This window comes from Aquarana catesbeiana, linkage group LG08, assembly GCF_042186555.1.
Source record: "Aquarana catesbeiana isolate 2022-GZ linkage group LG08, ASM4218655v1, whole genome shotgun sequence".
Taxonomy (NCBI): domain Eukaryota; kingdom Metazoa; phylum Chordata; class Amphibia; order Anura; family Ranidae; genus Aquarana; species Aquarana catesbeiana.
The window spans coordinates 236712784-236724661 of NC_133331.1; positions in this window are offsets into that span (position 1 = coordinate 236712784).

Genomic DNA, 11878 nt, shown 5'->3' on the forward strand with positions numbered 1-11878 from the left:
CATGTGTCCAACACTAAGTGAGTTGCGGTCATATTGGTCCACTGACCCAATTCACCATATGCCCGTGTTCTCTGCCTCCATGACCAGGACACGATACCAGCAGATCTTGCGGTTAATGCAATTCAATGATAATGAACTCTGTCATCCTCGGGGTGACCCTGAATTTGATCGGCTCTACAAAATTCGGCCCCTCGTAAACCACTTCAGCCAACAGTTTGCAGTCTGTGTTGATGAGTCCCTGATTAAGTTTTCTGCCCGTTTGTCATTCAAACAGTATCTTCCCAGCAAGCGTGCCAGATATGGGGTGAAGATGTATAAGCTCTGTGACAGGGCCACAGGCTATACATATAGTTTTATGGTTTACGAGGGAATAGATAGTTACGTAGAGCCGACAAACTGTCCTGACTACATAGGAAGCGCTGGCAAGATTGTGTGGGACTTGGTGTCACCCTTATTCGGAAAGGGGTACCATTTGTATGTGGACAATTACACGAGCGTGCCACTTTTTAGTCACTTGTTTGATCAGATTGGCGCATGTGGCACTAATCGCCAGGGCTTTCCCCCATCGGCTTGTAGATTCCAGTCTTAGGCTGGGGGAGAGAGCCTGCTTCAAGTGTAATAATTTGCTCGCTGTGAAGTGGAGGGATAATAAGAATGTTTCTTTATCGTACATCATAGGACACAGAGCCTCAAGTAATTACTTAGTGGGTTATGAGCCTACCTTCAGGGCTCCACAACTGAATCCATCCTCGCCACTGAGGCCATAGGATGGTACCTGGACCTCCATTCAAGAATGAGGTCTTGCCTGTAAGCTTCTCTTTGAGAGCTGGAACCTAGGAACCAGGACTCTTTTGGTCTTGCTACATTGCCTAAAGCTGTTCCTGAGGGGTGCTATACAGGTCCAAAGGAGCAGAACCCCTATTTAAAGGGCCCCAGTCTTTGAAGGTTTTACTATGCTGCCTGCTGTGATGGGCGAAAGTTGGATCTGTCTGTTAAGTCAGCAGTATCCTGCAGAGAGGAAAAGGTGCCTATGTTTTCCTTCCATATTATAAAGTATGCCTTTAAAAAGTCTCCTCTAGTAGGAGTAGATTACACATACCTTAATGTGATGCTTAAGCAGCTCTGTGTCTGGCTATCAAGCCATGTGTGGTCCCAGCAGCCAGAGGGGAGTTCTCAGTGAACAAGACCTCTTCTAGAGGAATCAAGGGGAAACAGCAATTACAGAAGTAGCTTATTACAGGTTAAGTACTCTGGCAGCAAATGCAGCAAATTGTAGTACAGGCATGATATTTTTTTCCACAAGCCACTAGTACCTATGAGTCTGCTTGTTTTAAAATCATTAGTAAAACCTATATATCTGATGGTATATTCCCCTCCCCCTCTCTCCTCCGGGAGACACTGTGACAGCATTCCAATATTGTTATATATAAAGCTTGCCCCAGATACTTAGCTTTGTTGTGTTTTTAGCAGCCTGTTGTTACAGGCAGTACTTTGGTGTCCCTGTGCAGGCTTGCTACGCCGCCTCCTCCCCTCGTGTCTGTGTTTAGACAGACTACGTTATACTGAGCAGGAGGGGGCGGCTTCTCTAAGGGGCGTGTTTTTACTGATTAAGGCAGCGCCGTGTGTAGGACGTAAGACATCCACACAGCTTAAAGTCTGCAAGACACACGGTGCTGGGGGGCGGAAGACGCTGAGGACACCAATCAGGTTTTCACCTGATGCCTGTAACACTATACTCTCAGCATGCAAAGAAACCGATAAAAGAGTTTGTTACAGATCACACTAAGGAGACACAGCAGCGCTGGGCACGTAAGGGGTGTAAACCAGACATTTCCAGTACAGGAAACAGATTGTTATCAGCATATTAAGACTGATCCTAGGGTGACAATGTTTTCTTGAAAATTGCTGTTCAAAACAAAAAAGATACATTTTGTTACCTCTGTTTTTTGTACTTTGCATTATGACTTCCAGAACTACTGTAAAGGTACCTAAGGTGCCACCCCCAGGCGCTTGAAAACCCAGTCATGCCAGCATACTGTCATCCTCTCTGGAGATACCAGACATGGCTAGCCAGGGTGAGCCATTGGAAGCTAGCGGTGGTGCAACTGCTTCGAACACTTCAGCCTCTGTATACGTGACTGAAGATGCATTTTCCTCAGACCTGCAGGGCCTAAAAGGAAGATTAGCGGGTTTAATCGCATCCTCCATCCAGGTGGATAGGAAGCATCCTAGGTCCCCCTCCCCCACCTTAAACTCTTTACAGACAGAGGAGGGTCCTAGGGAATTGTGGGAACAAGATGAGGTATTACCCTCAGACAATTTAGAGGAAAGACAAGCTGATTATTCCTCTGCAGAGGAAACAATACTTGATGTTTCACCTTCACAAACTGAAGTACAAAGCCTTACTGAAATGGTTCGCTCTGCTTTCATGCTACCCCTAACAGAGTTAGCTGAAATTCCGGTCTCCTCCTTGGGTTCCCTGAAACCATTGCAGCCTTTGCATGCGTTTCCTGTCCACGCATTACTAGAGAAGCTCATTTATACCGAACGGGATCATCCGGATAAGCACTTTTCCCCTCCAAAGAGATTCTCTATTCTCTATCCTGTGGAGGAAAAGTTCACAAAAAGATGGAAAGTTCCAGCAGTTGACGCTGCGATTTCCAATGTGAATAAAAGTTTAACTTGTTCAGTGGACAATGTGCATATGCTTAAAGATCCAACAGATAAGAAGTTGGAAGGTCTATTAAAATCCTCTTTTTCCTTAGCAGGGAGCGTGACTCAGCCTGCAATTGCAGCTATAGGCATCTGTCAGTCCTTAAAGGACCAGTTCACAGATTCTCTTAAAGAGCTCCCTGCACAACAGGCCCGTGAGTTGGCAGAGCTACCTAGAGCATTATGCTTTGCCATAGATGCTATGAAGGATTCTATTCATCAGGCTTCTCGCCTTGCGCTTGTACTAGTTCACATACAAAGGACCCTTTGGTTAAAGGGTTGGTCAGCTGAAGCGTCTTGCAAGAATCTTTTAACTAGTTTTCCCTTTAATGGAGAATGACTATTTTGCGAGAGTTTGGATAAATGTATCCAAACAATTTCTAGTGGAAACAGTACTCTTTTGCCAGTTAAAAGAAAATATAAACGTCCTTCATTTATGCGCACTTTTTCTCCTGCACCAGGTACATCCACCTCTAGGCAGGGGCGACGGCCTCCACTGTCAGACTCTAGAGGAAGACCTCAGGGTCAAACCCAGGCACAAAGGAAGACCTGGGGCCGCAAGTCTGCAAAGCAGAATACAAAGGCCTTGTCATGAAGAGGCATCTCCCCTCACCAAAGTGGGGGGGAAGACTTCTGAGGTACTCAGGAGTCTGGCAAAGGGAAATTCAGGACAAATGGACTCCCTCCACAGTCTCTGTGGGATACAAGCTAGAGTTTTGAGAGTTTCCACCCTCTCGTTTTCGGAGATCAAACTTTCCCAAAGATCCAGGGAAAAGGCAATCCCTGTTGCAAGCATTAGACCGATTATTGGCTCAAGGGGTGATCATACAGATTCCCAAACAAGAGCAAGGTTTGGGGTTTTACTCAAACCTGTTTACGGTACCAAAGCCAAATGGGGATATCAGACCAATTCTAGATCTACGGAATCTATTCCTGAAGATCCGCTACTTTCACAGGGAGTCAATCAAGTCAGTTGTTTCCATCCTACAAGGAGGAGAACTTCTGGCATCCATCGACATCAGAGATGCATATCTGCATGTCCCTATATTTCCTCCTCACCAGAGGTTTCTGAGGTTCGAAGTAGAACAAAAGCACTTTGTTTGTAGCCTTGCCCTTCGGGCTTGCTACAGCACCCCGAGTATTCACAAAAGTACTAACCCCACCTCTAGCAAAGTTAAGGGCACAGGGCATAACTGTCTTGGCTTACTTAAACAATCTATTGTTAATGGACCAGTTGGTGGCTCGCTTGAAGCAAGATGTAGCCATTACAAGCAGTTACCTGGAGAGTCTGGGTTGGATTCTCAACCTGAAGAAATCCTCCTTAAAGCCACTAAAGAGGCTGGAGTATCTGGGCCTGATCATAGACACAGCCCAGGAAAGGGTGTTCTTGCCTACCGCAAAGATCATCTCCATACAAGAGCTGGTGCGGATGGTCAGGTCAAAGAGAAATTCCTCAATACGTCTTTGCATGAGGTTGTTAGGAAAGATGGTAGCTTCATTCAAAGCAGTTCCCTATGCCCAATTCCATTCGAGACTGTTTCAAAACAGTATCCTGTCTGCTTGGTACAAGACGATTCAAGCTTTAGATTTACCAGTGCGGCTGTCCCCAAGAGTGTCCCAAAGCCTCAGTTGGTGGTTATTAACTCGGAACCTGCTGAAGGGAAAGTCCTTCAGACCAATTATCTGGAAAGTAGTCACAACAGATGCCAGCCTTTCAGGCTGGGGAGTAGTACTAGAGAAGACAACTGTCCAGGGACAGTGGTCAAGAACCAAAAAAGAACATTGCCCATAAACATCCTGGAGATTCGGGCAGTATATTTGGCTCTGAGAACCTGGACCTCCAGGTTAAAGAATTGTCCTGTCAGGATCCAATCGGACAATGCCACGGCCGTGGCATATATCAATCACCAAGGGGGCACCAAAAGTCTTTCAGCTCAGAGAGAGGTGAACCAGATTTTAACTTGGGCAGAAAAGCATGTCCCATGCCTATCGGCAGTTTTCATTCCAGGAGTAGAGAATTGGCAGGTGGACTACTTAAGTCGCCAGCAGTTATTCCTGGGGGAATGGTCTCTTCATCCCGAGATTTTTCAGGCTGTTTACCAAAGATGGGGGACTCCGGACGTAGATCTTCTAGCATCAACACGAAGCTAGTCAATTTTGTGTCCAGGACAAGGGACCCACTTGCTTATGGAACAGATGCGTTGGTGACCCCATGGGATCAGTTCTCACTGATCTATGCATTTCCCTCGATTCACTTGCTACCTCGACTTCTTTGCAGGACCAGGCTGGAAAGAAAGTCAGTAATACTGGTAGCACCAGCATGGCCCAGGAGTTCATGGTACGCAGAGATCGTAAAGATGGCAGTGGAGGGTCCATGGTTCCTCCCACTAAGGCCAGACCTGCTATCACAGGGGCCGATATTCCATCCTACTTTACGAACGCTAAATTTAACGGCCTGGCTATTGAGACCCACATTCTGAAAAAACATGGGCTTTCCAGGGCAGTTATTTCTACTTTTAATGCTAGGAAGCCAGCTTATAGAGCTATATATTATAGAGTCTAGAAAGCTTATGTTTCTTGGTGTGAATCCAAGGGTTGGCCCCCTCGAAGATATATTATAGGCAGAATTCTTGCCTTTCTTCAAGTAGGCGTAGAGATGAAATGGCCCTGAGTACTATTAAGGGCCAAGTCTCAGCCTTATCAATTTTATTTCAAAGACCACTTGCTACACATTCTTTAGTCCGGGGTTTCATGCAAGGAGTGATGCAGATTAATCCTCCAGTTAAATCACCCTTAAGCCCTTGAATTTAGTTTTGTCAGTGTTACAAAAACCGCCATTTGAACCATTACAGCATAATCCCTTAGTCCTTCTGACTAGGAAGCTGATATTTTTGGTTGCTATACCCTCAGCACGGAGGGTTTCAGAATTGGCTTCTCTTTCCTGTAAAGAGCAATATTTGATTTTTCATGAGGACAGAGTGGTGTTACGCCCTCGTCTAGGCTTTTTGCCAAAAGTGGTTTCAGGCTTTCATCAGAAAGAAGATATTGTCCTGCCATCGTTTTTTCCAAAACCATGTTCCAAGGAAGAAAAGTCACTACATTGTCTTGATGTGGTGAGAGCAGTGAAGATCTATTTAAAGAAAACTGTTCAGATTTGTAAGACTGATGTCTTATTTATTCTGCCAGAGGGTCCTAAAACGGGACAGGCAGCATCGAAATCCATTGTGGCTAAGTGGATTCGGCAAGTTATAATTCAAACTTATGATTTAAAGGGAAAGATTCCCCCTTTTCAAGTTAAGGCGCACTCTACCAGAGCGGTTGGTGCTTCTTGGGCAGTGCGTCACCAGGCCTCCATGTCTCAGATCTGCAAGGCCGCAACTAGGTCCTCAGTACATACATTTACAAAATTTTATCAAGTAGATGTAAGATGGAATGAGGATATCACCTTTGGGCGCGGTGTGCTGCAAGCAGCAGTATAATTCCTCAAGGTCTGGGGGTGCTCTATGGGTTGTGACTCCCTCCCCTCAAGTATCATTGCTATGGGACGTCCTACTAAGTAATTACTTGAGGCTCTGTGTCCTATGATGTACGATAAAGAAAATAGGATATTTAAAACAGCTTACCTGTAAAATCCTTTTCTTGGAGTACATCATAGGACACAGAGCTCCCGCCACTCTGTTTTATGGAGTGAGAGTATATTGCTTATATTGCTTGGCTACAAAAACTGAGGACTCCTCGAAGGAGGAGGGGTTATATAGGGGAGTCAACTTCCTGTATTGGTTATACCAGTGTCAACACCTGAAGGTAGGCCCATAACCCACTAAGTAATTACTTGAGGCTCTGTGTCCTATGATGTACTCCAAGAAAAGGATTTTACAGGTAAGCTGTTTTAAAAATCCTATTTTTCGTTCTGTCCTCCCTTCACGCAGACACGATGGTCCAAATTCCTACGGCGACTGGTGTTGTGGAGAAACCCCTTTGTGTCCACAAATATAACCTTAATATGGGAGGGGTGGACCCCAATGACCAGTTGTTGGCGCCATATCTAATTGCCCTTAAGGCCAGATGCTGGTACAAAAAAGTGTCTATATACTTATTTCAATTGGCTCTGCTGAATGCTTATGTGCTATACAAAGCTTCAGGAAGAACTGGATCCTTCCTTAAATTCCAGGAAGAGATCATCACAGCCCTTCTATTTCCAGATGGTGCTGTGGCCCAACCTCCCAATCCAAATGCAGTGAGCCGGCTGCATGAGAGGAATTTTCCGCATGTCCTCTCTGGTACCCCTACCCAAAGAAACCCCCAAAGAAGATGCTGTGTCTGTAGAAAGCATGGATATAATGTGACACCCGCTTTTATTGTCCCTCCTGTCCTGACCAACCTGGTCTTTCCATTGGTGATTGTTTCAAACGCTACCACACACTAGTGGAGCGTAGGGTACAGCATTGCACAGTCCTAGGCATACTAACACAGGGTCTCACATTTGGAGAGACCCTAATATGGAACTTTTACAGTTTATATAAAAGCGCAAAAAAAAAAAAAAAAGCCAAAAATAGTTGTGGTTTTATTTTTCTTCTCTCTATTCTCTCTCTTACGTTCGCTCTCTATTGTCTGCTCTATTGTTCTCTCTCTTTTGTTATTGTATTTTAAAACTGTAATGTTTTATTTTTACTATGTTTTATTGTATTTGCTTTGCAGGTATGATAAGTCTTACTGTTATACTGTTATTGTTAACCATCATTTGCTTAGCAGGTACGCCATTCAGCTGCAGCACGGGTTTATTTATTCTGACAGCAACAGTGTTTGTTTGCTCCCACGATACATAAAGCCATGACTCCAGCGTTGTAGGAGGTGATTTCACTACCACAGTTAAAACAAAAGAGCATATATGCCGAAGCATGGGGGCAGGGGTGGAGGAGTGATTTGCTCCTAACTTTAGGGGTGGATTGCCCCCATGCTTCGGCATGTATTTTTTAGGCACCGATTGCGTTAAAAAATGTTTTATTTTGACTATGTTTTAGTTTTATCGTATTTGCTTTGCAGGTATGGTAAGTCTAAAGCCGCGTACACACGATCGGACATTCTGACAACAAAATCCTGGCTTTTTTTCCGATGGATGCTGGCTCAAACTTGTCTTGCATACACACGGTCACACAAATGTTGTTGGAAATTCCGATCGCCAAGAACGCAGTGACGTACAACACGTACGACGAGCCGAGAAAAATGAAGTTCAATAGCCAGTGCGGCTCCTCTGCTTGATTCCGAGCATGTGTGGAATTTTGTGTATCGGAATTGTCTACACACGCTCGGAATGTACAAGAATGGATTTTGTTGTCGGAAAATTTAAGACCCAGCTCTCAAATTTTTGTTGTCGGAAATTCCGACAGCAAATGTCTGATGGAGCCTACACACGGTCGGAATTTCCGACAACAAGCTCACATCGAACATTCGTTGTCGGAAATTCCGACCGTGTGTACGCTGCATTACTGTTATACGTAATGTTACTTTGTTTTATTGTTAACCATCATTTGCTTAGCAGGTATGGCATTCAGCTGCAGCACTGATTTATTTATCTTGACAGCAACAGCATTTGCTCCCACGATACGTAAATCAGCGACTCCAGCGCTTGTAGGAGGTGATTTTACCACCACAGTTAAAAGAAAATGGTGCATGTATGCCCATCATTAGAAGTGGGTGGATGAAGGTCGGTACTCTAATGGTGGGCATACCCACCTATCAATCTCTTTTTTTCCTTCAGCCCACAGGCTGCATGAAGAAAAGAACATTACAATATTTGCCCAACAAGGACCAGCAACGTACTGGTATGTTGCTGGACTTTGAGTGGTTATACTAGAATGATCATCTTGGTATCATTCTTTTCAGCCAGCGGTCGGCTTTCATGGAAAAGCAATCCTAGCGGCTAATTTGCCTTTAGACTGCTTTTACAAGCAGTGGGAGGGAACGTCTCCCCCCTCCCACTGTCTTCCATGGTTTTCTCGGGCTCTCCTGTCCCAACAGGGAACCTGAGAATGCAGCCAGTGGTTCCGCCAGCTGACCATAGAGCTGATCAGAGACCAGAATGGCTCCAATCATCTCTAAGACCTAAGAAACCAGAAGCTACAAGTATTTCATGACTTAGATTTCGCCGGAAATAAACCACGCCATTGTGAAATTGGGAAAGCATTTAATCATACAGATCTTGGTGTGGACAGATGCTTTGAGGGCAGAGGAGAGATCTAGGGTCTAATAGACCCCAATTTAAAAAAAAAAAAAGGAGTACCTGTCACTACCTATTGCTATCATAGGGGATATTTACATTCCCCGAGATAACAATAAAAATGATAAAAAAAAAAAAAATGAAAGGAACAATTTAAAAATAAAACAAAAAAGCAAAATAAATAAAAAAAAAAAAAAAAAAAAAAAAAAATGCACCCCTGTCCCCCCATGCTCAAGCACAAAGGCGAACGCAAGCGTTGGTCTGGTGTCATATGTAAACAGCAATTGCACCATGCATGTGAGGTATCACCGTGAAGGTCAGATCAAGGGTAGTTAGACCTCCTCTGTAAATCTAAAGTGGTAACCTGTAAAGGTTTTTAAAGGCTTTTAAAAATGTATCTTTTTTATTCCATCAAACATTTGGGGAATATAGTGTGTTTTAGTGCAATAAATTTTAAAAAGTGTTTTTTTTCCAAAAAAGTGCGTTTGAAAAATCGCTGCGCAAATACTGTGAGAAAAAAAAAGTTGCAACACCCACCATTTAAATCTGTAGGGCCTTTGCTTTAAAAAAAATATATAATGTTTGGGGGTTCAAAGTAATTTTCTTGCAAAAAAAAAAAAAAAATTTTTCATGTAAACAAAGTGTCAGAAAGGGCTTTGCCTTCAAGTGGTTAGAAGAGTAGGTAATGTGTGACATAAGCTTCTAAATGTTGTGCGTAAAATGCCAGGACAGTTCAAAACTCCTCCAAATGACCCCTTTTTGGAAAGTAGACAGGCTATTTGCTGATAGACATGTTGAGTCCATGGAATATTTTATATTTTGTAACAAGTTTCGGGAAAATGACAAACTTTTTTTTTCTTTTTTTTTTTTGCACAAAGTTGTCACTAAATGATATATTGTTCAAACATGCCATGGACATATGTGGCATTACACCCGAAAATGCATTCTGGTGCTTCTTCTGAGTACAGGGATACCACATGTGTGAGACTTATTGGGAGCCTAGCCTTGTACAGGACCTCGAAAACCAATCACCGCTTTTAGGCTTCCTAAGGACAAAAAATGGCGATTTCACTTCCTCACTACCTATCACAGTTTAGGAGGCCCTGAAATGTCAAGATAGCACAAACTCCCCCCAAATGACCCCATTTTGGAAAGAAGACAATTCAAGCTTTTTGGTGAGAGGCATGTTGTGTCCATGGAATATTTGATATTTTGCCACAAGTTTTGGGAAAATTACAATTTTTTTTTTTTTTTTTTTACAAAAGTTGTCACTATATGATATATTGTTCAAACATGGCATGGTTATATGTGGAATTACACCCCAAAATACATTCTGCTGCTTCTCCTGAGTATGGGGATACCACATTTCTGAGACTTTTTGGGAGCCTAGCCGCGTACAGGACCCCAAAAATCAAGCACCGCCTTCAGTGTCTTCTTTCCAAAATGGGGTCATTTGGGGGGGGGGGGGGGTTGTGCCATCTTGACATTTCATGGCCTCCAAAACTGTGATAGGTAGTGAGGAAGTGAAATCACCATTTTAAGCACTTGGAAAGCCTGAAGGCGGTGATTGGTTTTTGCGGTCCTGTACATGGCTAGGCTCCTCAAAAGTCTCACACATGTGGTATCCCCGTACTCAGGAGAAGCAGCAGAATGTATTTTGGGGTGTAATTTCACATATGCCCATGGCATGTTTGAGCAATATATCATTAAGTGACAACTTTGTGCAAAAAAAAAAAAAAAAAAAGGAAAAAATTTTAATTTTTCCGCAACTTGTGGCAAAATATAAAATATTCCATGGACTCAACATGCCTATCATAAAATAGCTTGGGGTGTCTACTTTCCAAAATGGGGTCATGGGGGGGGGGGGGGGGGTTGTGCTATCTTGGCATTTTATGGCCTTCGAAATTGTGATAGGTAGTGAGGGGTGAAATAAAAAATTTATGCCCTTATGCTCCGTACACACGGTCGGACATTGATCGGACATTCCGACAACAAAATCCATGGATTTTTTCTGACGGATGTTGGCTCAAACTTGTCTTGCATACACACGGTCACACAAAGTTGTCGAAAAATCTGATCGTTCTGAACATGGTGACGTAAAACACGTACGTCGGGTCTCTAAACGGGGCAGTAGCCAATAGCTTTCGTCTCTTAATTTACTCTGAGCATGCGTGGCACTTTGTGCCTCGGATTTGTGTACACACGATCGGAATTTCCAACAACGGATTTTGTTGTCGGAAAATTTTATAGCCTGTTCTCAAAATTTGTGTGTCGGAAATTCCGATTGAAAATGTGTGATGGAACCCACACACGGTCGGATTTTACGACAAGAAGGTCCTATCACACATTTTCCGTCGAAAATCCAACCGTTTGTACAGGGCATTAGAAATCCTGAAGGCGGTGCTTGGTTTTCGGGGTCCTGTACGAGGCTAGGCTCCCAAAATGTCTCACACATGAGGTATCCCCATACTCAGGAGAAGCAGCAGAATGTAATGTAATTTTTTTTTTTTTTTTTTTCAATCACTTGTGGCAAAAAAATAAAATATTCAATGGGCTCAACATGCCTCTCAGCAATTTCTTTGTGGTGTCTACTTTCCAAAATTAGGTCATTTGGGGGGGGGGGGGGGGGTGTACTGCCCTGCCATTTTAGCACCTCAAGAAATGAGATAGGCAGTCATAAACTAAAAGCTGCGTAAATTCCAGAAAATGTACCCTAGTTTGTAGACGCTATAACTTTTGCACAAACCAATAAATATATGCTTGACATTTTTTTTTTACCAAAGACATGTGGCTGAATAAATTTTGGCCTAAATGTATGACTAAAATTTATTGTATTTTTTTTTTTTATAACAAAAATTAGAAAATATCTTTTTTTTTCAAAATTTTCAGTCTTTTTCCATTTATATCGCAAAAACTAAAAATCACAGAGGCAATCAAATACCATCAAAA